Raw genomic sequence first — 22,894 nt, 5'->3', positions numbered from 1 at the left:
ATATGCATTCAAGATAGTGCAGGATGGGAAATTGTTCCTGGGTGAGCAAATTCAGATCTCCACAGTTACTGGAAGCTGTATAATAAATGGAGAATCCACAGAGCACTTAAACTATGCCTCAACTTAAGCTAAATCAGAACCTATGACTGGAGGAAGGCAGCAAGAAAGATCAAGATCAGTGATCCTCCTGCAACAGCAAAGGATTTATGTAAAATTAATAAATAGAGCCTTGGAAATGGACTTGATCCTGTGCTTTAAAGGAAATCCTAGAAAAACAACCTGCCAGGCTCATTCAAATAAAAATTCAATCCCTACAGATCCGATAGAGGGTATAACCTTCGATCGAGGCTTTCTAATGACACACAATCCCTTGTCTCTAGCTGTGATCCATCTCAGCATAACTAATTATTCTCCTTCTTCTGGTGCCTCAGAGTCAGGCAACACCTCTCTTCTACTCCTGAAAATAAGCTGTGCATTGAGACAAAAAAAAAATTCATCATGTAAATATGGTAAAAACACATGCAGTCAGCAGACAATAACAAATCTTCTTCAACCAGCTTTAGAAATTCCAGTAATTTAAAAATCCAAAATTTCACAGCCTATGATTAAGGAAGCACCAAAAGAAGTGCAGCCAGTAGGTCCAAGGAGGTGATTCTGCCCCTCTACTCCCCTCTGGTGGGACCCCACCTGGAGTACTGTCTCCAGCTCTGGAGCCCTCAGCACAGGAGAGACATGGACCTGTTGGAGCAGGTCCAGAGGAGGCCACAAAATTGATCAGAGGGCTGGAGCCCCTCTCCTGTGAAGAAAGGTTGAGAGAGCTGGGGTTGTTCAGCCTGGAGAAGAGAAGGCTCCAGGGAGACCTTATTGTGGCCTTCCAGCACCTAAAGGGGGCCTACGGGAAAGATGGGGAAGGAGTCTTTATGAAGGCCCGTTGCAATAGGACAATGGCTTTAAACTAGACAAGGGAAGATTTAGACTAGGTATAAGGAAGAAATTATTTACAATGAGGGTGGTGAGACACTGGAACAGGTTGTCCAGAGGGGTGGTAGATGCCCCATCCATGAAAACATTCCAGGTCAGGTTGATGGGACTCTGAGCAACCTGATCTAGTTGAAGATGTCCCTGCTCATTACAGGGGGTTGGACTAGATGACCTCTAAAGGTCCCTTCAAACCCAAACTACTCAATGTTTCAATGACTCTATGATCTCTCTGTTTTTTTATTGCTAAGCTAACCAGAGTGAGTTCCTGAATTACTCTCTGTAAGGTCTGTCCTCAAACTCTGCCCTCGCTCCTGTGATTCTTAAAGACCTTTCAAAATCTGTCATGGATCCAGAAGTGGGCACTGCATTGCTGTAGTGGGCAGAGCTACTTCAAACCCATAGATAATAGCATATACCCCAAATCAACATGTTCAGATAGCTGAAGATCTCATCAGCCCTTTGGGGACAATGTTATCTGGGAGATTACACTTAGTCCAACGTCTACCATGCTATCGGCTCCATTTCAGGATGTTTCCCAAGACTGAGTCTTACAGACAGTATCCGTGGACATTTTTTGTTTCTAAATGTCCTTTTATGTAATTCTGAAGCATGCATTTCTTCCTTACTTCCCAGCTTTAAAAGTGATCCAGGTATTTCTCTCTCTTCCTCTGTGATTTATCTCTTGCCCATTTTTTATCTCAGTTTCAAACTTTGGATTTTCTGTCTTTGGATGGAAAACCAATCTGTGCAGGGTCCCATAAAAATATCTTTCCCAAAAGCTCAAGGTCATTCTTTACATGCAGACACTGCTTTAAAAGGAATGTTAATTTAAACATTGTGTTTTTGTTTAAAACTCTTTCTCTGTTGTTACAAGTAAGCCTTTCCAGGGAAAATAGAAAAAAAAAATCTCCAGGGTTTTCCAGTTTTATTATTCTGTATGTTTTGGAAGTGCTCTGGATACAGTTGATTTCCCCATATTCTTATGTAGTCCATTAAGTCCTTCTATAAATGCTTCAGCACATGCCTAACTTCGCTCGTGGGAAGTGGCCACATGGCAGTAAAGGGAACAATTCACATAAACAGGATTCTGCACAGGATTTTAGCAGGTTGTTTTCCATGGCACATATACCGACGGACTAGGGAGTATTTAAAATAAAGAAATGCAATTACACATCACGAAGCTAGTCAGATCTAAGATAGCATATTTTTAAAAAAGTGTTGGTTATGAGGAAAAACTCCAAAGGTGTTAAAGTGTCACTTCTTCCAACAGTGATTTTTAAAAATTATTATTTTTTCCTTGATTTTTCAGGTTTCTATGGCTATACCTTTCGCTGCAAATAAAGCAGGCCAGGGACTGTTGCTAGCCCTGAAGCCGACCAGCATGACAAAGTTTGTGTCTTGTAAGTCCTAAAAGAGGGTGGCTGCATCCGAGTTATCTGCTGGAAATGCTGCCTGGTCGTGGTACCCCCTGAACCATGCCTGGCCTTTCCCTGGGGGGCCGTGAGTTGACCTCAATGAAAACCATGCTACAGACCCTGCTAATGGCCCGCACGTCCCGTTTAGTGCTTTAATAAAGATGTTGCTTGTGATGCTCTACCTTTACTTTAGCAGACATACCCCCTTCTATCTCATTATACTAATCAGCAATTAGCTTTTAAATTCTTAGCCTGCTAATTGAAAATGACAGGGATTTGTTCCGAGGGAAACATTCTTGAGTCTATGACAACGCATCACAGCCAGGGGGTAAAAAAGTGATTACAAATATATACTTGTTTCTTAGCAACCATTGAGAGCTCCCCTTTCTAATTAATACTGTACCGTTCCTTGAAAGCCTTATTAGTTCACAGTACAGAAAGATCAATTAATCTCTGTTAAAAATTGATGGTATGAATAATTTTTGTGAAATTCTGGCTGTGCCTGTGTTTAATGTTAAGACAAGCAAGCCTTTTTGTTTTGTTTTATCACTTATTTTTATAAATATGCGTAAACAATGGAGACTATTTTTCCTTCACTTGGTAGCTCAGTTCCTACTTTACGATCTTCGAAATTCTGGTAGCAAAAATGGGAAATAGCTTACCCATAAAAGGTGTGATGAAGGCGTTCCTCTTGCTTTACCTGCAGCAACCAACAACAAAAGCGGAAGCAAGAGAGAGAACAGAGTTCTTCGAATCCTCCCAGTTTGCAGAAGTGCAATGATATTTCATCGTCATTACTAAACCAATCTTCTTATATATGAGAGAGTACCTTAGACAAAGCCAACGTTATGGAAACAGGCTTTGAGTCAGCGGGTGCTGCATATCTGAACTCTGGTTTCAGTAAGAAGCCCAAGGACGTGATTTTAAAACTAGAAAATCTTTGAGATGAAGTATAGAGCTATCTACATAGGTATGACTGCAGGACTGGGGTCTTATTAGTGTTGTGACACATTTATACCACTGTCTATCATAATATACCTTCTCTAAGGCAACAGCAGGTGGTGCTGGTAGATAGTTCCAAGTCCTGCTCCCTTGTTAAAAGTCCAGTTTGGGGAGGAGAATAGGGTGTGCGCAGACCTTGGGTAGATGTTGACTGTTGAAAAAGAGTGGATTTTTTCCCTGACTTCATCCTGGATTGGGTGAGGTGCTGTTCAGACACTAGACTAATATTGTATCAGGCTGCAGCGCTGGACTGCAGCACTTCAGAGGAGAAAAAAACACCGTTGTTCCTTTCATCCAACAGAGAGAGCATTGTTCTGAGCTCCTTCTGCCTTAGGGCTGTTGCATAGGTGTTAGCGTAAAGTCACAGACAAGATAAACGCAGAAGGGAGACTAAGGCATACGAGGTGTTTGCAACCTGATATGAAGTGTCTCCACTCCCTCTGTATTATATGGTGAGAACTGATTATCTAAGAGGAGGAAAGCACTTTCTTCCTGCTGCTTTCAGTCAGAGGCAGATCCTAAATTGTCTGAAAAAGCTCATTTCCCTGCAGAAAATTACTGTTGTCTGAGTTACAACAGGTAGCAGCCAGCAACAGCAGCTGGTGTAGGTTTGTGGTACTTCTTCTGTCCAGCTCAATCAGAGAAGAGGATGTTCTCCCCTCCTGCGAGCGAGGATAGGAACGTAAAACCCCTAATCCAGCATGCACTCCAGCTTGCAGTAGCTGTTGGCTTGGGCTGGCTCTTACAGGTCATTTCACAGAATTACAAATAGTTGAGGTAGGAAGAGACTTCTGCAGATTGTCTAGTCCAAACCACCCTCCACTCAAAGTAAGATCACCCAGAGCAGTGTCCAGACAAGTTCTGAGTATCTCCAAGGATGGAGACTCCACAACCGCTCTGGGCAACCTGTTCCAGGACTTGTCCACTTTTACAGGAAAAATGTTTCCTGTTTCAGTGGAACATCCTGTGTTTCAGTTTGTGCCCATTGGCTCTTGTCCTGGCACTGGGCACCGCTGAGAAGTTCCTGGCTCTGTCTTCTTTACTCTTCCCCCTACTCAGGTATGTACACATTGACAAGATCACCCCTTAGCCTTTTTTTCTCTAGGCTGAATAGTCACAGATCTCTCAATTCTTGCTTATATGAGAGATGTTCAAGTCCCTTAACTGTCTTTGTGGCCCTTTGGAATGTCTCCAATATGTCCATGTCTCTCGTACAGAGGAGCCCAGAGCTCCTCACCTGTGGTATGAGATATGGCCTCACAAGTGTTGAGTAGAGGGGAGGGATCACCTCACTCGACCTGCTGCAATGCTTTGTCTGATGCAGCCTGGGTTGCTGGTGTCCTGCTTTGCTAAAGGAGTCCATTGCTGGCTCATGTTCAACTTGGTGTCCACCAGGATCCTCAGGTCCTTTTTTGCAAAGTTTCTTTCCAGCTGGCCTGCCCCCAACATATACCAGGACCTAGGATTATTCCTCCCCTGGGGCAGAAATTGGTGTTTCCCTGTGTTGAACTTCATGAGGTTCCCTTTGGCCCATTTCTCCATCCTGTCAAGGTCCCTCTGAACGGCAGCACAACTGTCTGATGCAAGAACTACTCCTCCCGATTTTGTTATCACCTGCAAACTTGCTGGGGGTGCAGCCTCCTGTACCATTATCCAGTTCATTAATGCAGTTAACAAACAATATCGGCCCTGGTATCAGTCTCTGGGGTACACCAGTAGTGACTGGCCTCCAGGTGCACTTTATTTCACTGATCAGAAGACTTTGAGCCCAGCAGTTCCAGCTGTTTTCAGTCCACTTCACTGTCCGCTTATCCAGCCCATACTTAGTCTGTCTGCGAATGAGGATGCTAAGGGAGATAGTGTTAAAAGCACTACTAAAATCAAGATAAACAACATCCAGTGGTCTCCCCTCCTCCACCAAGCTAGTCATCTCATTTTAGAAGGCTAGGCTGTGGTGAGGCTCACTGCATGTGGTCTTTGGATTTCCTGCCCCAATCTCTGCACATTCAGACAGCATCTCTGAGTTACTTTCAGGTCACCTGTCCCTGCTTCCGCCTCTTATATGCTTCCTTTTTAAATGAGTTTTGTTAGGACCTCCTTCTTCACCCATGAAGGCCTACTGCCATCTTTACTTGATTTCCTGCAGATTGGGATGAGCCATTCCTGAGCTTGGAGGAAATTATCCCTGAAAGTTAGTCAGCTCTCCTGGACCCCTATTCTCTCTAGGATCCCATGGGATTCTTCCAAGTAGATATCTGAACAAGCCGAAGTCTTCTCTCCTGAAGTTCAGGGTTATGATCCTGCTTTCAGCCCTGCTCCCTCATCTCAGCATCCTGAGCTTCACCATCTCACGGTCCCAAAAGTTCCCCAGGTTTTCACGTCATGACCGGTGGATTCCTGTTTGTGAGAATCTCCACTCATTCAATGTCCACATCATTCCTAGTCACCTCTGTCAGAAAGTTACCATCAGCACAGTCAGAAATCCTCTGGATTGCTTCTGCCCTGCTGGCTTACACAACCCAAGGAGATATCAGGGTGTCTGAAGTCCCTGGCAAGGACCAGGACCTGTAAATATGAGACTTCTTCCAGTTACCTTTTCCTCGCGATGAGTAGGTCTATAGCAGGCACCTACAACAATGTCATCCACTTTGGCCTGCCCATTCATCTTGACTCATGATCTCACAGCTGGCTCATGGCCCATCCCTTGGCAGCACTCCATGCATTGCCCCTGCTCTCCCACACAAAGGGCACAAGGCACCAAAAAAACCTCAGTTAAATAATCAAACTCTGAGGTAATGGCCTTGCTGGGTATTGAGGGCTGCCCAAGGCACACGGGCGCCCAGCTGTGTTACACTGGCCGTACTGAACAGAGGTAAATATACACGTTGCCAACACACTAGTTTACTCTCAGCAGCACGGAGCTGCTCTGTGTCCCTAAAAACAAATGCTAACACACAAAGACGAATCATCTGTTGTAGCTAGGAGACTGATCAGCAGTGAAATAGATATATATATATGAGAAAAATGCCCATTTCCAATAAATAAGGGGACTTGCATGTATATTTATAGAAGAAAAAGCTGTTTATGCCTGAAGTTCTGTGCAAGACAATTCCCTAAGCAAAGGAAAGTTGCCATGTAGGAAGAATAATTTTATATTAAGCACAGCATATATAGTGACAAAACTTGGTATGCCAACCTCTATTTTGTGTCTTAAGCACTCTCCTCCAAACACTCCTAAACACTCTCCAAGCTATGTCTGTGATACACCAAATTCATGTTGAGGTGAAGGGAGAGACACTACTAGGAGAATACACGCTCGCTGGCTGCCAAAATTCTTTTGCAGTTTCAATTAGAAATAGATATTATAGAGATAATTTTTTTTTGTGTGTGTGTGTGTAGGACTCTGATTATGAGATATTACTTGGGAGATCTGGAGAAGTTCTGCTTGTACAAAGTTGAAAATATTGGATCCATGGCTAGTACAATCAGCTGGGGTGGCAAATGTGGTAAATTATTGTCAGCTATGGGAAAATGAAAATGGGAATGTCAGTGGCTGTCTGGCTCAGAGAGCAACGTGATAGACTATTCCACTCAAGCATTGCAGATAATCTGGTTTTCATCTCTGGTAAAGAGAAGCAAGTAGCATTTTACAGAAATACTAAAATTACAGGTAACTTCCTAAGTGCCATTTTATCTAAATCTTCCTGAGGTATCTTATAGAATAGAAACCTAAATTGTGCCAGTAAGCTCCTGGGTAACTGATGAATTTTTGCATTAGGAGTAGATATCTTCCTTTCTTATTCAGCTTGAATAATAGCAGTTTGTGCTCTAGGAGAAACAGGCTGTTAAAACTCAATTTCCACAGTCTCCTTCCACTATATATATTTATATTCCTGTCAGGTAATCCATAAAATCTCTACGCTCATGAGTATTCCCCATGTTTAATTACAATAATGACATACCTATATATACCTTCTTATTAATGTTGCTAAATAAGCCTTCATAATATCTAAAATGAAAATAAGCACAAGGTGCCAATACTTCTTGGTCCTACAGAAGCATAAAGGTAGGGAAAATAATAATTCTAGATATTTAATACTCTAAATCTGTAATCCTGCAAATGTGCAGGAGCGGAAGAGAACCCAGAGTAACTGAATGCAGTGGCATCTGTCAGGGGCAAGAATAACCTGTGATCTCTCAAATAATTATGGGACTAATGGAAGATGCATACACTATTTTACAGACTCTGTTGGAGTCTGTTGGGGTTTTTTTTGCTTTTCACACACTTTCCATAATGAAAAATAATTTGGAATTTAACAGAGCTATTTTCTGCTGAAGTAACTATTGGGCTGCTACAGCCAGCAGAGCAGCAGGAGGAATAAGCAATAACAGAGTACTGAGTCCTGGGAAGCCTGTGGAGGAGTGGGATTCAAAGAAACCAAACAAAATCCAAAATAAACTGCGTATTAAAAACAGCAGTGAAAAGGAACATAAATACACCTCTCATTCTCTCTTACGTGAATTACTTTCCCATTGTAAGGGGATATGGCTCTATTTGAACCCCAATGTACAGCCAGGATTATGTTAAAAAACCCCGAACCCCTCTTTTCTCTGTAGTGTTATATGAGAACTCTAAAAAAGTTATGTTCTTTTCTGGATATCTCTTTTTTTCCTCCCACTGTTATATTCAAGTCCAGAGAGCATGACTGAGCTAGTGATTTAGGCAAAGTTCCTGTTTTATGTTATTTGCAACTGAAAGCGTTAATCCTACATTGGTTAAATATGATCTTAACTTCATCTGTGAGTTGGAAAAGTCCATGCAATATGATATATAAACCCTGTTAAACAGCAGCAATTAACTAACACTTCAAGATGCCAGACAGGAAGGCCTGTTCTGCCATACCCACGAGAAATATCGCAAGCAGGCAAAACGGCAAACGGGCTGTTAGCAATTAGTAAGGGAAGAACAGAAAGTGTAGCAGTGTGCGTTGTCATGTGTCCGCTTAGGCCATGGCTTAGGCCAGCCATCTTAAAAGGCTATAGCAGAACTGAAAAATGTTTAGAAAAAGGTGGCAGAATGTTTAAAGTTAAAAATTGTCTTCCATATTTTGAACAAATAAATAGGCAAGAGCTCTTCAAGTGCCCCTGGAGAAGAGTGGGAGTTGACTGAAGCCTGTAAAGTCATGAATGACATTGAAAGGACTTTCATTTTCACCACATATACAAAATGGTTTGTCCTTTATGGGCTTATCCTGAATGAGCTGTGAGCATACACGTGGAACTGATGCTGCTTTACGTTGATGGCCACAGTCTCTGATGGTCCTTAGTCACTGAGGCTGAGTTGGCCAATCCTCAAAGCTCTTTGATGAGGGAAGCCAGAAATGAAATGGACTGTGTTCCCCATTTTTTCTCATCCATCCTTGAAATTTTATGCTTTTCTGGCCCATTTCCCAAACAAAAAGGGGTGATATCATCTGTTCTTGATATTTTGGTTTTGGGATTAGGCCTTGTACCGGTTTTGCTTATTTTGCAGGAATTCTGGTTGCATCAGACACCCTTCCTGCATGCTCTATGTCCTTAGTTCCTTGCAGATTTTAGTACTTGTATATGTTTTTCTGTGCATCCCGTTTCTGGTGCCGTATCTCAATTCACCATTTGTGTTTTGCAGTTATGGTTATTATTTATGTTTTAACTTACTTGCTTGACAGAATATACTGGTGGCCCTACAATGTTACAGTATGCTTTTATGATCACGGTATTTAGTGTACTTATGAACGGGTTTACAGCAAGCGTTAATGATAACTTGCTCTGGGCGCATCTATCCTATGGCTGCAAGAAGTCCCTGCTTGGGCTACAGGTTAACTAGTGGAGCACATTCATAGCCAACAAAAGCAGGCAATTTTCCATAAAACTTGTGAATCTCTTTGTCGTAAGATTCTCCTAGTGCTAAAACCATGGAATTAAAAAGAGTAGGCAACTTCATAGATCAGAAATTTATCAAAGGGTATTGAACACAAAGACATGACATTTGTGATTTATTGACGAAAATAGCTATCCTAACATACGTAGCACATCTGCACAGAGTTGGCTGATATGCCACAGGACCTGTAGGAGACCTATGTCCTGGTGGACCGGCAGCTGGGTGCCAAGCAAGATACACACAGGGATATGAGACAGCAGCAGACACCTACATTCAGGTACCTGAATCCCTTCCCGGTCAGTCTCAAAAAAATCTGAGAGCCTGTTGGAGGGTATGTACCTGTCACAGTGCCAGACAGATGGACCTTCAGTCTAACTCAGTCGTCCTGGTTTTATGCGATGTGAACCTTGCAAAGAATGAAGAGGGAAGGTCTCCGGGGCACGGGCTGAGGTCTGTCTGAAGTGACGCTAGCATTACAGCTATGCGTAGTCTAAATTCAGGCAAAATCAATGGTAGGGGAAATGTGTGAAGCTGTTGGCTGAAGGAAAGATATGTATCATTAGAAGCTGAAATATATACGACTGTCAGGCTACAGACCTAAGGGATGCACTTGTAAATCACAAATGGGAAACCTGAGACAGAGACAGCCGCAGCTCAGTCTATGGTCTTGAGCGGCAGGATGGCTGAGTCCTGCTGTGCCCCATGAGCAGCACATCTTGTCACTGCCTCGCAAAAAAAGGACCTGAGCCGTGTAGCTGATGCTAGGCCTGTGGAGAGGGGGTGAGCCCAGGAACAGCCCAGGAAAAGGAACAACCTGCTATTTAGTCATCAGCTTGTAGAAGAGGCACAAATGACGACAATTGCTCTTTGAGTGAAGCCACCCAAAAGAGAGGTAGGGCTGATATCAAGCTGTGACTGAAGTGATTTGCTTAAGGACTTTTAACTGGGTTGTGAATGATTGAAATTTCTGTGAAAGAAGAAAGGCATTCAAGGCCCTTTTGCTGTTTGTGTGTGTTTTCTCATTTCATCTTTAGTATCTTCAGATGAAATGAGCTTCCCCAGTAATCTGTGAGGTGAAAGAGTCTGCGGTTTCGACTGGTCCTGTCAGCGGTCTGATAAAAGATCAAATTGCTGGTGTGTACCGAGACCCGATATACCCATGGAAAGAGCTGAGACCATCAGTCCGACAACAGCAGAATACAAAATAATGTGCAGACCAGATTTCTAACGATGGTCAAAAATTTTTATGGTCAACAAAATTGTGGGCAACCTGCATAAGTGGAAGCTGATCTTGTTGATGTCAGTGAAAATACAGAACAGTGCAGCTGTGGTTAGGGGACTCCTCCTGCTTTCCAAAGCAAAATAAAGGCAAAAAGAAATCAGGTCCAAGTGTATTGCAACGTATTCCTGTAACATCGGAGTAAAAGGCTCATCCAGTCCTTCCATAAGGTGTTACAAACATTAACTGAACCCCTGATTATTACCTTCCTTTCTTTCTCTAGCTGATAGGGTTAAAACCCCTTCATTTCAGTGCTGGTATTTTTATTGTACAAGTCTACCTGGCACCGTTCCAGTATACAAAATGGAAATAACAGTAAGCCTGAAAGTACCTGAATCTGTCAAGAATAAACTTCTCTTAAATACAGTACTTAGCAGCATATATTCTGGTAATGGACTCGTCAGTTGAAAGGCAGATGTGAGTACAAGAAGAATATAGACTGAGGGGGATTTTGCAATGTAACGAGAAATACTGTACGTATGATCTGAAAGGAAGAAAATGTTATGGGCCCTGGGTTTGCTACGGTTGGCTGGATTTTGTTCTTAGTTCAACCAGTTTAAATACAATCTATTCACTTTAAAACCATGCCAGTAAATGGAATCAGGATCTTTTCCATTTTGTCTGTGTACTTAGTGTTTAACTGTCTACAGGAAATCAACCCTAGATATGAGTACGAAAATCTCTCTTGGTAGAAGTTATGGCCAGGTGAACAATGTCTCTGCCATTCCCTTTGGATCTCTTCTAGCTTTTGTTGATGTCAATGGTAGGACTACTGTGGCCCCTGGGGGGAATACGATTGCATCTGAATTGCTGCAATCCAAAACAATATTGAAAAAATATCATCACATAAATTTTATTGTAACTGGCACAGCTGCTCTTAAATTTAGATGCGTGTCTGTGTGAGAACTAAGCAGCTAAATATACCGTGCTGATATGATAACAGGAGGTCTTATGTCCACAGGATTGGTAATGATGCATATCTTAAGGTCTGTGGCCGACACCTTATCCAGTCTCAAGGAAAGTCAGTGTTTTCTGAAAACAGAAGAAATATGTTTCCCAAAAGTCTTTGTTTTCAAATAGCAGTGCTTACAGCACCCTTGCAGGCAAATTGGTGCAAACTTCTGGGAACGTTCCCTTCACTTGCTTTGTCTGCAAGCCTTCAGGTGAGTTAGCTTGAAAAGGAGGCAAGCGCTCACCAAACTGTTCAGAAGTTCAGAAAGGGAGAGAGAAAGAGAATGAAACTCACGCTCTGTATGTTCTGACCTATTCACTGCCACATCCTGTGTTACTAGATTACAGCATCTGTTTGTCCAGCCTGGCAGTGACATTTAACACTCACAATATGCTTTAAGGTTCAAGCAAACCCAGCCTTGCTTTGTCACTCCGAATGCTTTATTCTAACACAAGTTACAATTACATAGTGCTCTTTATGAGGCCTGATTAGGCAGGTGGCCAAGAGATTTTAGACTATGGGGTGGTGGGATAGCTAGACAAGTAGCTGTAGAGGTTAACACCTCTAGCTGCTACTCGTGCCTGGTGACGGAGGCTATCACACAAAAGACTCTCTGATTTGCAAATTAACTTCTCTAATGCTTCAGACCCATAAAAAAGAAAGTTGCCTCTTGACCTTTAATGAAACTAGTCAGTAACCTAAAACATGCGATTACTCAGGAGGCACAAACTGCCCATTCTGTTTGGATAGATAATGAAAGCCAGTTTTATTCACAGAGCAGTACACCTTGACTCTTCTAACATTACTTTTTTTTCAGAAAGATTCGGCCAAATTTCAGCTTCCTCTTTGGGATGCATGAAATCATCCAAATCTAATTAGCTATTCACATCCTGAATCAGCTGATCTCAGAATGACTGAATATTAGGGGAAAAAATAGACTGAAATTACAGCAATGAAAACCCAATTTAATGAAGATGAGAATCAGATTCATTGTTCATTGTTGTCATATCTGAATTTCTTACTTTGGAGACAGAATCGTTGCCAGATGCTAAGCGTAAAATTGTGACATAAAGCAATTATGTATGCTTCATTTCTATCTAGTCAACAGCTTTTTCCATAGACTCACAAGTATTAAAGATGGGAAAGAATATGTACGCCAAACTGTCCACTCGGCAATGTGAGTTTCTTGCTTGCAGACTATTAACAACTGCTTTATCCATTGCACTTTATATTGTTTCTTCTAATTTCATAGACCTTGGTGGATGGGAGATGAAAAGGTGTATGTGTTCTTCTCCAACCAATTTGCAGATTTGTACTCCGGTCAGTCTTGGGGACTATCGGCATAAACATGCTTAATGGTCTAATTAGAAAATCTCTGCCCAGTATGGTCTTACATATGAATTTTGTAATTTGTTACAAAACACATGAGTCTCCCTCATGGTACTTGTCTAATTAGTTAGTGACTCATTGACATAAACATCTATATGCAAAATTATGTTGTAAAGTGCATGCATCTCCACATCTCAGTACGGGAGACGGTCCAAGCAGATTGCATCCTCCTACTGCAACCCCTCCTGACCATCTCTAGCAGCTGTACCCACGCCATTTTACAGTTTCAATGGGTCAAGCTGAAATATAAATGTGTTTGGAACTGAAATTTTTGTTGAATACTTTTTCCGCTGAATCAGCAAATGCAGACAATTTTCATGGCAGCATTTGGATTTCAAGGCAGGTCTTAGCAATTAGCTGAAACGGATTCGTGCTGGCATTGGAAGCCAGGAGCTCACATGATCTTCAGCATTGTAACCACTCCTTCCAAAGACCATAGTTTTCTACTCTGAAAAAAGGAAGTATTTCTGCTACTGCTGTGCTATTTTCCTTAAATGCCAGATGTTGAGCAATTCCTGTTCCAGTGGCTAATTTCATTCAAATGAATGCAAAAGAGGAAATGTGGGGTGTTTGGGGGTTTTGGGAATGTATTTCCCATGACAAGGAGTCTTTTCTGGAAAAATCCCTGAGCTTAACGGTGAGAGGGAAGGGAAAGCCTTCAGCTTGAAGAGAAGGATTTTTGGCTTCTTCCTGAAAACAAGCAGAAAAACATCACTGATACAACAGAAACATTTCTCCTCTGCTGGAAACTACAGGTTTTGCTGCAAGTTCCACCTTGGGTTAAGCCAGTGCTGGTTGAATTCACACCAGCAAAAGAAGTGTATGCTGTAACGTGGTTTTGTTCAAGGGAGAAGCCAGCTGGTGTCTGACACCAACAGCTGGTGCTCACCTGGAGAATATTTTAATGAATAGCTCAAAAGCTGCAGTCACCTGAGATCGGACTGAGAAATTGATCGGACTGCAAAGAATTTGAAGAACCAAGAGCAGTGAAAGGAGGAAATCTAGACATTTCAGACTACATGCTCTTGTATGAGTGAAAGCTGGGGGCCCAGGGACTACTATGTCCTGGATGGGGTGAGACTTGGCAAGGCAAGAGAGAGCAGGTCTAGAGAGAAGCCTTCCCGAGGAGGAGCTCTGGGCTGCTACCTGGCCCTTCCTTGTGCACACAGGTGGGGAAATTTGGGAGGGAGATTTCCACCAGCTGAAGATTTTACAAAGGTGGTTTTTTTTACTAATTTCCTAATTTCTACTGAAGTTTTTTAAACCTCATGTTTAGGTCATTCTTACTCTCTCCCTCTTTGAAGGTTACTGGCCCAGAGAAATCTCCTTTTACGTAAATCCTGAGATATTGCACTGTTTTGAAGGGAATTGGTTTACTCCTTGACCTGAATTCTGACTTCATTTGGTCTGATCAGGTGTACTTGCTACGGTTTTAAGAATACATTCATAAATATGGGTCTCACAGGTAAAATTTTGTATGCAGTAATTAACTTTCTCCATCCACTTTGGTATTATGGGACAAATACTGTTTCCAAAGACATTCCCTGGGCCAAGGTAAGTTTCAAGTGTATTTGATATCCAGTAGAAGTACAGTATGTCAGGACTTAAAAAAAAATAAAATTTCTGTTTTATTTAAACGGGAAATAAAGTCCTCATGGATTAAGAAGCATTTTGAGGGAGGGAGGCGAGTACACTCTATTTTGCTAGGAAGATGACATCGAATCTTAAACTTTTGCTACAATAAAAATTTTGCTGCAATAAAAAAAAGGAAAATAAACTTTTCCCTTTAGCCTTGCTGGGTCAGTCATTTTACGCTGGGTGTTAGGAATAAGTCTTCTCTGACACAAGCCTCAAATTTACTTCAATGCAAAATGCAAAAGCCAGGGCTTTTGGTTGGCTTGTCAACCAAATCAAAAAGGTGCAAACTGACTTTATGGAAAGGCTAAGAAAAATCAAATTAAAGCTTTATTAGTGCTTCACTTTAGGAATAAACAGCGTGTGATTTTTCTTAGTAGCCTTATTTAGCACACAAATGTAATTGAATTGCAACTGACTAATTGCACTTTATTTTTATAGAGTATGAAAGGTTCCGCTTGCCAAACTGTATCCTGTGTGCGCTTATGGGTATTTTAAGCAAAATTTCTCAAGAAGCATCATAACACCCCCAAAGTGAATCTGTTACCATTAAACAGTTATTGCGCTTCATCCTGTTGTAGATGACTGACTTTTTTCTTTTTTTTTTTTTTTTTAAGTCAGCAGAGCGGTAATAAAGCTTTATGATGGGTATTTGCCAAACTTACTTATTGATAGTGGTGCCTCAACAGGGATTCTACAGTGTCTTTTAGTTTTCATTACGTGGGTAAGGGAGCAGTAAAATTGCATCTGGAAAATATTTCACTTCAAATTTAAACTAAGGGACTTAGGAAATGGAGCAGACACCACAGTAAAGGAAGAAACCCAAAAGCAGTAAAGAGGAAAACCAGAAGTCACTGCAATAATGTATCTTTTGCCTTTCTAATCAGTTTTTATTTAGAAAGGTGAAGATGCAGGAATACATGTTTAATTTTGTCAAAATCAGTGGATTGATTCCCTTTGTGTTATGTGTCCCCAAAAGTCATTATAGAGAGGAGAAAGACTGTTCCTTTTCACAGGAGAATGGACTTTCGCAGCCAAATCTAAAGCCTAGGTGGATCCTCATCTATTTTCAAGATTCACGTGAAGACGACAGTGAGAATCTAGTCACACGTGCAACAACTTCTCCTCATACTATCAACTGGGGTGGAAAACCATGAGAGAAGATTGAAAGACATGACTGATGACGTCAAGACCGGATGGGAGAAATCTCTTCTTTACTGTGCATCAGTGCAGGAATGGCTGAGATCACCGCCTTTGAAAATGGACTGGAAAAGAAGACAACATGCTTCTCTTTGCATCTGCTCGTTTATTTTTTCCCCTGAAGAAAATGCTGCTAGGAAATCTCAAGCAGCTTTCAAACTGCACAGCTGGCAGGGGCAACCTCTGCCGACATGGATTTGTACTCACACACTTGACCGGTTCGTGGGGAAATGTGCAATAAGCATGCAGGGGTAAGGTTTGTGTGGTTCACCCATTGTATAAATCTTTTCAGATGCTTCAGAATGAAGGATGATTAAAAACGTACACCCAGTGTTTTAGAATCAGGAATTAGATGTACAACTGGAACATTCTACTTGTGCAACAGTGTACTTGGAATTAGATGTACAACTGAAAGGATGTCAAATGCCAAATATGCAATGGAAAAGATTATGAAGTGATAAAATGCTTTCAGACAATTGTTCAAAGGAACTTAATCATGTGTTGGAAATCTGTTAGCGTTAAGGGTACTTTATGTTTTGCTGAATGGAGGTTGCAAATATGTCTTTGCTTGTATGGTTCATGTGGGTCTATGAGGTGAACTGGAAATTCTAGCTAAGAGCTGGAACAAACAATGATGAGGCCATGAAAGGAAAAGGTCTTCTTATCCCAGTGAAATAACTTTGCATTATAGATGACTTGGGAGCTCTGTTTCTTATTCACATCTGCTATAGTTATATCCTGTACTTCACAAATCTTTCAGGGGAAAGAATGACAAAATCAAATACCTTTTCTTTTCTTTTTTTCTTTCTTTTTTTATTTTTTTTTCTTTTTTTAAGAGAAAGACCATAACATGAAATTCCCAATCAACTTTTTGGAAACATACGTAGATTAGGTGAATTCTCAAAGGACAGGACACAAAGACTGAAAGCAGATGTAAACACAGAACAAATCAAAATAAACTAAACACTGCAGCAGTCATGGAAACCTGGAAAGTGATTTGTCACCATCCTGATTCCAAAAGCAAGTATTTACAAAAAGACTCCTTGGCAACAACAAGACAATACTGAAAAGTAGGGATAGCTTTTTGAACCATCAATTACATGCATGAGAGATAATGCATCATATTAAGAATGCAATCTGGACATCTGTCCATGGAAGATTCTTCTTTTTCCTTGTTGTTTTCCTGCAGCATTTTCATTGCAGTGCAAAGAAAAGGCAGATGATGTGTTCCTTTCCAGAAAGAAAATGGAAAAAAAGGCGAGGGGAATGAAGATAAAGCCTACTTGTGCCTTGCCAATAGTTTGAATGGGCAGGGAAGCAATCTGCACCACAAAAATAACCAGCAAAATGAATTTAAATGAGAGGGAGAAAATTGTGGCCTTAGGTCAGAGTGAACTGTGCCAGTGTAATTTTAGAGAAACCCTTCCTGTGTTTCTCTCTGCCTGCTCTCCTCTGTCTGGACTCCTTGTCGTGAGTATTATGTTGTTCTGCTGGAGATATTGTTGTGTGCTTGTTCAGCTCAAACAGCTGAAAACAGACCTGCAGCAATATAGGACTCAAAAGACATGGGAACGTCTCCAAGGGCCTTGACCAAAGGTCTATCATGGCATAAGAGAGTCCCCGTAGAAGAGTCTAAGGGGATAACAGCCGCACGGGGGCTGTACCACTGTAACAGAGCTTCCAGCAATGTCCTGCTGAAAGTGCATTACGTTCACAGAAAAAAATTCGAATACATTCAGGGTTTTTTACAGATGTGGAGTCTGGGGCATGCACAAAGGTGTTAGAGTGAGAAAGTCTCTTACAAGCTTGCAGTGAGCGAATTGCTGCTCCAACCTTTATTTAATTCCAAGAGCCGGAATCCTGAGCTAAATTAAACGCTTAATAGGATGCTCGTTACAAGGTCAATATTTATGCTTGTCAACTAAGATTCAGCTTCATAAAAGATGGTGGATGAAGCCTATGTATCTGTGTATTTCTTGTTTCTTCTTTTGAAGCTGTTTTTGGCTGTTCCCATAAACGCAGGCAGTCATCCCAATCTTACAAGCCTTGATTTACTGTTTGACGCTCATCCCTTGTTGCACTATTTGATGAATTTACTTGTTTGATCACTTACAGCCCAATTTCCAGAGCTTAATGGCTTTTCAATATTTTTGCCCTTAAAAATCATAGAAATGCACATAAGAAGATATTTAGAGGTCTGAATTTTAAAATGAATGCTGGAATAGGGTATTGTATGTTCCAACCTACCATTATAATTTGCCATAAACTTATAGCTATTAGTTATATTACTGCAGTGTTTAGCTAATATTGGAGTCCAAATGCGTAATCCCTTTACAAATACACAGTGAAAGGCAGGCTGAGCACTTCTGCGTGCTAAATTACCATACCACAGGTAAAGAAAGTAGCTGAGACTGGATCCAATAGATGTGTCTGCTGTAAAGTGAAAGAAGGTCACAGCACAAATTCAAATATTGCTTAATTATTAATTCTGTTTGCTAACTGTAACTCTCTGGTCCTGTTTTGGGCCATTTTGTCTACATCACTTGAATACAAGGACTTTGGGGAGTGTTCAGACTGGTCACAAAAAAGTGATATGGACAAGAGTGCACCACTTTTGGCTCCTTTGCTCCTCGACATCGGCCTTCAGCTTTATCTCAGCAAGCTTTGCCCTTTGAAGCACCCCTGCATGTCCTAATGCTATTCCATCCAGGGGAGGCAGCACATTTCCTCACTTTACTCTTGAAAATCACTGTGTCAGGCTGCAGCATAGCCCTCATGTTTGTCAGGCACTGTGAATGGAAAAACCACTCCACATAAAGGAATTTTTTTCTTTGAGTTGCAAGAGTTTGGGACCCATTTCTGACACTGAGGCCAGGAGGCACAAAAGAGCCTACATCTATACATTTAAAATCTGTTAGAGTCAAAACCTGAGTATCTACATCTGAGCTGCCTGTTGGGAGCTGCCCTTGGTCCACACCACGTTCCAAACTCTTGGGAATGGTTTAGGGAGTGCTATGGGAGTTCCATGCCAAGGACTGTTCCAGCAACTGAACGTTACAGACAATTCTGGGGCTGATGTTCATTATTTGACATTGTTTAATCTACCAAGACAGGACTATCCTAGACCTAGGCCCAGCTCGGTTCTCTGCAACATGGATGCAGGCAGGCCATGTCCTGAAGGCTCAGCCTCCTGGTCCTGTTCCGTTTAATGGTATAGAGGCAGCTTTCCAGCCCTACTACTGGGTGATTCTTGCTTCATCTGACTTCAAATTGGAAGGCGTGTGCTTACCTATCTTATTAACTCTAGGTCTGAATTTCCCATGTTCGGGTCCTTCTACCATCACAAGACGTCCTCAATCAGCCATGATTTCCCTGGGTTTCTGCTTCAGAGGTGCAGAAGTCTCCCTCGCTTTAGTGTTTCAGTCCATCGTGATGTTACTTCACTGCACCCTTTTCTTGTTGGTCTGTGCACGTGACCTGTCACGTCTCAGAAGTTTGCCTGCGGAGCCAGGGAATTCACAACAGCATCTTCCTGGTGGCTCTGCATCTACGTGTTAGGTAACTGTATGTTTTAGAGCAGCTTTTCTATATTTATAAGTTGTTTATATTTTATAAGGTGTGCTTGGTGTCACAGTCCAGTGTTTGTAACAACTCGGCTTCATGAAACTGCATGCTCATTAATGCAATTGCTATACTGGGAGACATTCTACACAGCCCATTTCATACTGATGGGGTTTTTCTGATCTCATTTTGTATTAATCGCCGTTACTTTCTCTCCTCATCAGTTTTTCTCAGTCTTGAAATTCCCTGAAGCCCCAAATGTGTTAGTTATAGTTGGTACTTTAGTGCTGGTCTGGAGGTGTAAACTCCACCAGAAAAATTAGTTTTGGGTGACATGGGTATTAAGCTAGCCAGCTAAAACAATTTGGTAAATATTTGTGCTATTCTGATGTTCAGTTATTCATGTTCTTAACTTTATGTGTCCATCCTAGGTGGTCTGAGAGGAATTTGCTATCAGTCGTTGTTTCTGTGTGTGCTGTGGGGTGAGCCACAGATTGTTTTTATAAGAATATAGTATTGTCAGGGTATTTAGGATGAAGCACGAAGTTACAAAACAACCGGTTAGAAACTGATTGCATTTAAATACATCAGCAAACATTAAATTTTCAAGCAAATTCTTCTCAGCTCTCTCTCAGGCATGTCAGGTTTGGGGAGAACATCTTCATGAACTGGTCATAGGTGTCATTTTTCAAATCTTTTCAGTCTCTTGCTGGCATGCTTGGAAACAGCTTGGCAAAATTTAAACTGTTGGGAAGCTGCAGTGACTACCCATGTCTCCCATCTTTATCCAGTTGTAGTTGCTTGTAGATTGTTAAGTAGACTATAAATATGTAATTCTAACAGATTTTTCACTTTGATATTCAAACAATCAAGTTTTCAACTCAAGAATAAGATTACCTATAGTAATAAATATAGATTTTTTAAAAAGGGTTTTAAAATGAAAAATCACACTTCTTCATTTAAAACTTTCAATTTTAAATTAAGTCATTTTGTTTTTTTCAGGTATCTTTTTACATCTGGAATCACTCGTCAAATGTGGTTACTGGTCCTTGGAAAATGCCTTTTCAACCAAACAGACTAACCCTGTGTTTTTTCTTTCAGTGATGATTTTACCCAGCTCCGGTTGTGAATGTTGGACAAGAAGCCTGTTTCTGCTCTTGGTTTGTTGTACCAGCCACGCCAGCATCCGACGCCATGACTTGGGCGCTGAGGCATTATGGTGGCACAACCGCAACCACACAGCGTTTGAATTCTTTGTCTCCTTTGGGGGCAAATCTGGGCATTAGGATAAAGGAGCCTAAATATACCAGGGTGCGATGCCTATTACCAGGAATGCATCTTCTGCTGGAAAACAAGGTCCCCAATCTGTCATCCCTGCCAGTGGCACTAGGGTCTGGCGAGCATTGCCATCAGTCCCTGCACTATCTGCAGACCAACTTTCTTCCGTTGATGATCTTTTGTAAATGTAAATTGTGTGCAATTGTTTCTGATTTGGGATTGACTTGCTGAAAGCTGTTAACCGGGAAATTAACAGACAGCAAATAATAAGCAGGTGATGAGTTTTTGGGTATAAACTTTATGAAATATGAATATTCATGCTAGTGTTTATGAAACGCTCAGGAGCTGAATTTCCTCTGATATCTTGAAGACATGTAAATACTTCATATACTTGTGAACGTATTTTCCTATTGCTTTTACTTTTTCCTTGAGATCAGTTCCATTTTCTGTCAGCTGAACATAAACGCTCAAATACATTTTGATAGTGAAAATATTTGTTTCAGTTAATGAAAATCTCTCATGTGGGCTGCTATTTCCTCTTAAAAGTAGGATGCCTTTTATAACTTGAAGGTGGTATTAGATTTTCAATTATATGTTGTTGTTTTACTTGAATAGAACTTGAGAAAGAATTCTTGTGTTGAGAATAAGTGAAATTTAATGCATGGGTTCCATTTAATTAGACATTTTCTGCTTTAATAGTTGAATTCCCTACCCAAATTTCATTTCCATAATCAAGCCATGTTTAGACTGTTGACATACTGTTACTTCATCAAACATTCACTGCAACCTTTGCTTCCCAAAAGTCTCATTACTCTAAGATTAATTGAGAATATTTGCATAATGCCAAAAGACAATGAAGTTTCTCATGAGGTGATCCCCCCCACCTCCAGTTTTAGCAGTCTAATGAGTAAAGTCAGTGAATGAGATTCAACAGTTGAAACAGCACCGATACTGTGGGTTTTACAAACAGCGACAGAAAATATGGCAAATATGGTAAATGCAGTGAAAAATATGTCCTGTAAAAGCCCCATTTCTCTCTTTGTTATTCAAATACATTATGTGAAAAATCCTTCCGTAAAAGCTCTTGTCAAATATATCAGCTAAAAATTACTGAAGTTTTGAATTCACCACCAGCAAAGACAAAGCTTTTTAACCATCATGTTTATAAAGTCTCTCACAAGATTATTTGCCTAGGGCAGGGGGCTGGAACTGGATGATCTTTAAGGTCCCTTCCAACCCAAACCATTCTGTGATTCTGTGATTCTATGACCTTACCAGTAGAGCTAAGGTCCTTTATACTGCTGTGTGCAGGTTAAACTACACCATCATTTTTCTCTTTCTGGATGCTTGGGTCATAACTAGAGATGTGGGTTTGTACAAATGCCATGGCAACTATGGGAAAAGAACCTCTCATACATTCAAAAGGGAAAAGAAAAAAGGCAGGAATGAGATCCAGGAAGAGTTCCACCCCCCCACCCCCTTAAATTATCATGAAAGACCATGGAAATAAGTTTTGACTTGAAACAGGTGGACTGGTTTTCTGCACAGCTGCCCTGAACTGAATCAGATGTGTAAAAGGTGGAGGGGACAATAGTAGTCACCCCTGTAAAATGTTCTAAAACCATCAGAGGAGAAAGGAACATGGAAATTAAAGATTTTAAGAATTAAGAACCATCTACATCCTGGATTACGGTCTTAATTCTCTTAAGTCCTTGAACAGGCACTTGGCTGTTTCAGAAATCTCTTTCAATGTCTTGTGCAGTGCTGGGGTTATGGGATAACAGTACTCATGGACCCACATTTAGTATGGAAAACTGACCATGGAGCTCTTTTAACACAATTAGCAGGCAGATTGCTAATATGTTGGTGGGAGTTAAAGTTTGCTGTTTCAGTGTCACTGGAGGTTTTCACTAAGGTCAGCTTTTAAGAATCAATTTTGTTTCATATTGACATAGTGGCTATCTATGACATAGTGGCTATCACAGAAACGTGGTGGGATGCCTCACATGACTGGAGTGCCACAATCGATGGCTACAAGCTCTTCAGGAGGGACAGACAGGAAAGGAGAGGTGGAGGAGTGGCCCTGTATATTAGAGAATGCTATGAGAGCTTGGAAATCGAGTATAGCGATGATGGGGTGGAGAGTGTTTGGATTAGGTTAAGGGCCGATAAAGCTGATATCGCTGTGGGAGTCTGCTATAGACCTCCCAACCAAAGCAGTGAGGTGGACGAAGCTTTCTATAAGCAGCTGGGGGAAATCTCGCGATCACTTGCCATTGTTC

The 22,894-nt window shown here is 41.2% G+C and overlaps 1 long non-coding RNA gene across 1 annotated transcript in view; it reads left to right on the top strand.

Moving 5' to 3' along the window:
* Positions 1-22,631, top strand: part of LOC128918959 (uncharacterized) — a 43,252-nt gene extending 20,621 nt beyond the window's left edge. Inside the window, exon 4 of the long non-coding RNA XR_008469787.1 lies at positions 20,436-22,631. This is a non-coding gene — a long non-coding RNA (uncharacterized LOC128918959). The remainder of the gene's footprint in view (positions 1-20,435) is intronic.
* The last annotated feature ends 263 nt before the right edge of the window (positions 22,632-22,894 follow it).

This window comes from Rissa tridactyla, chromosome 1 (genome assembly GCF_028500815.1).
Source record: "Rissa tridactyla isolate bRisTri1 chromosome 1, bRisTri1.patW.cur.20221130, whole genome shotgun sequence".
Classification (NCBI taxonomy): Eukaryota; Metazoa; Chordata; class Aves; order Charadriiformes; family Laridae; genus Rissa; species Rissa tridactyla.
This window is presented reverse-complemented; position numbering and strand designations above follow the sequence as displayed.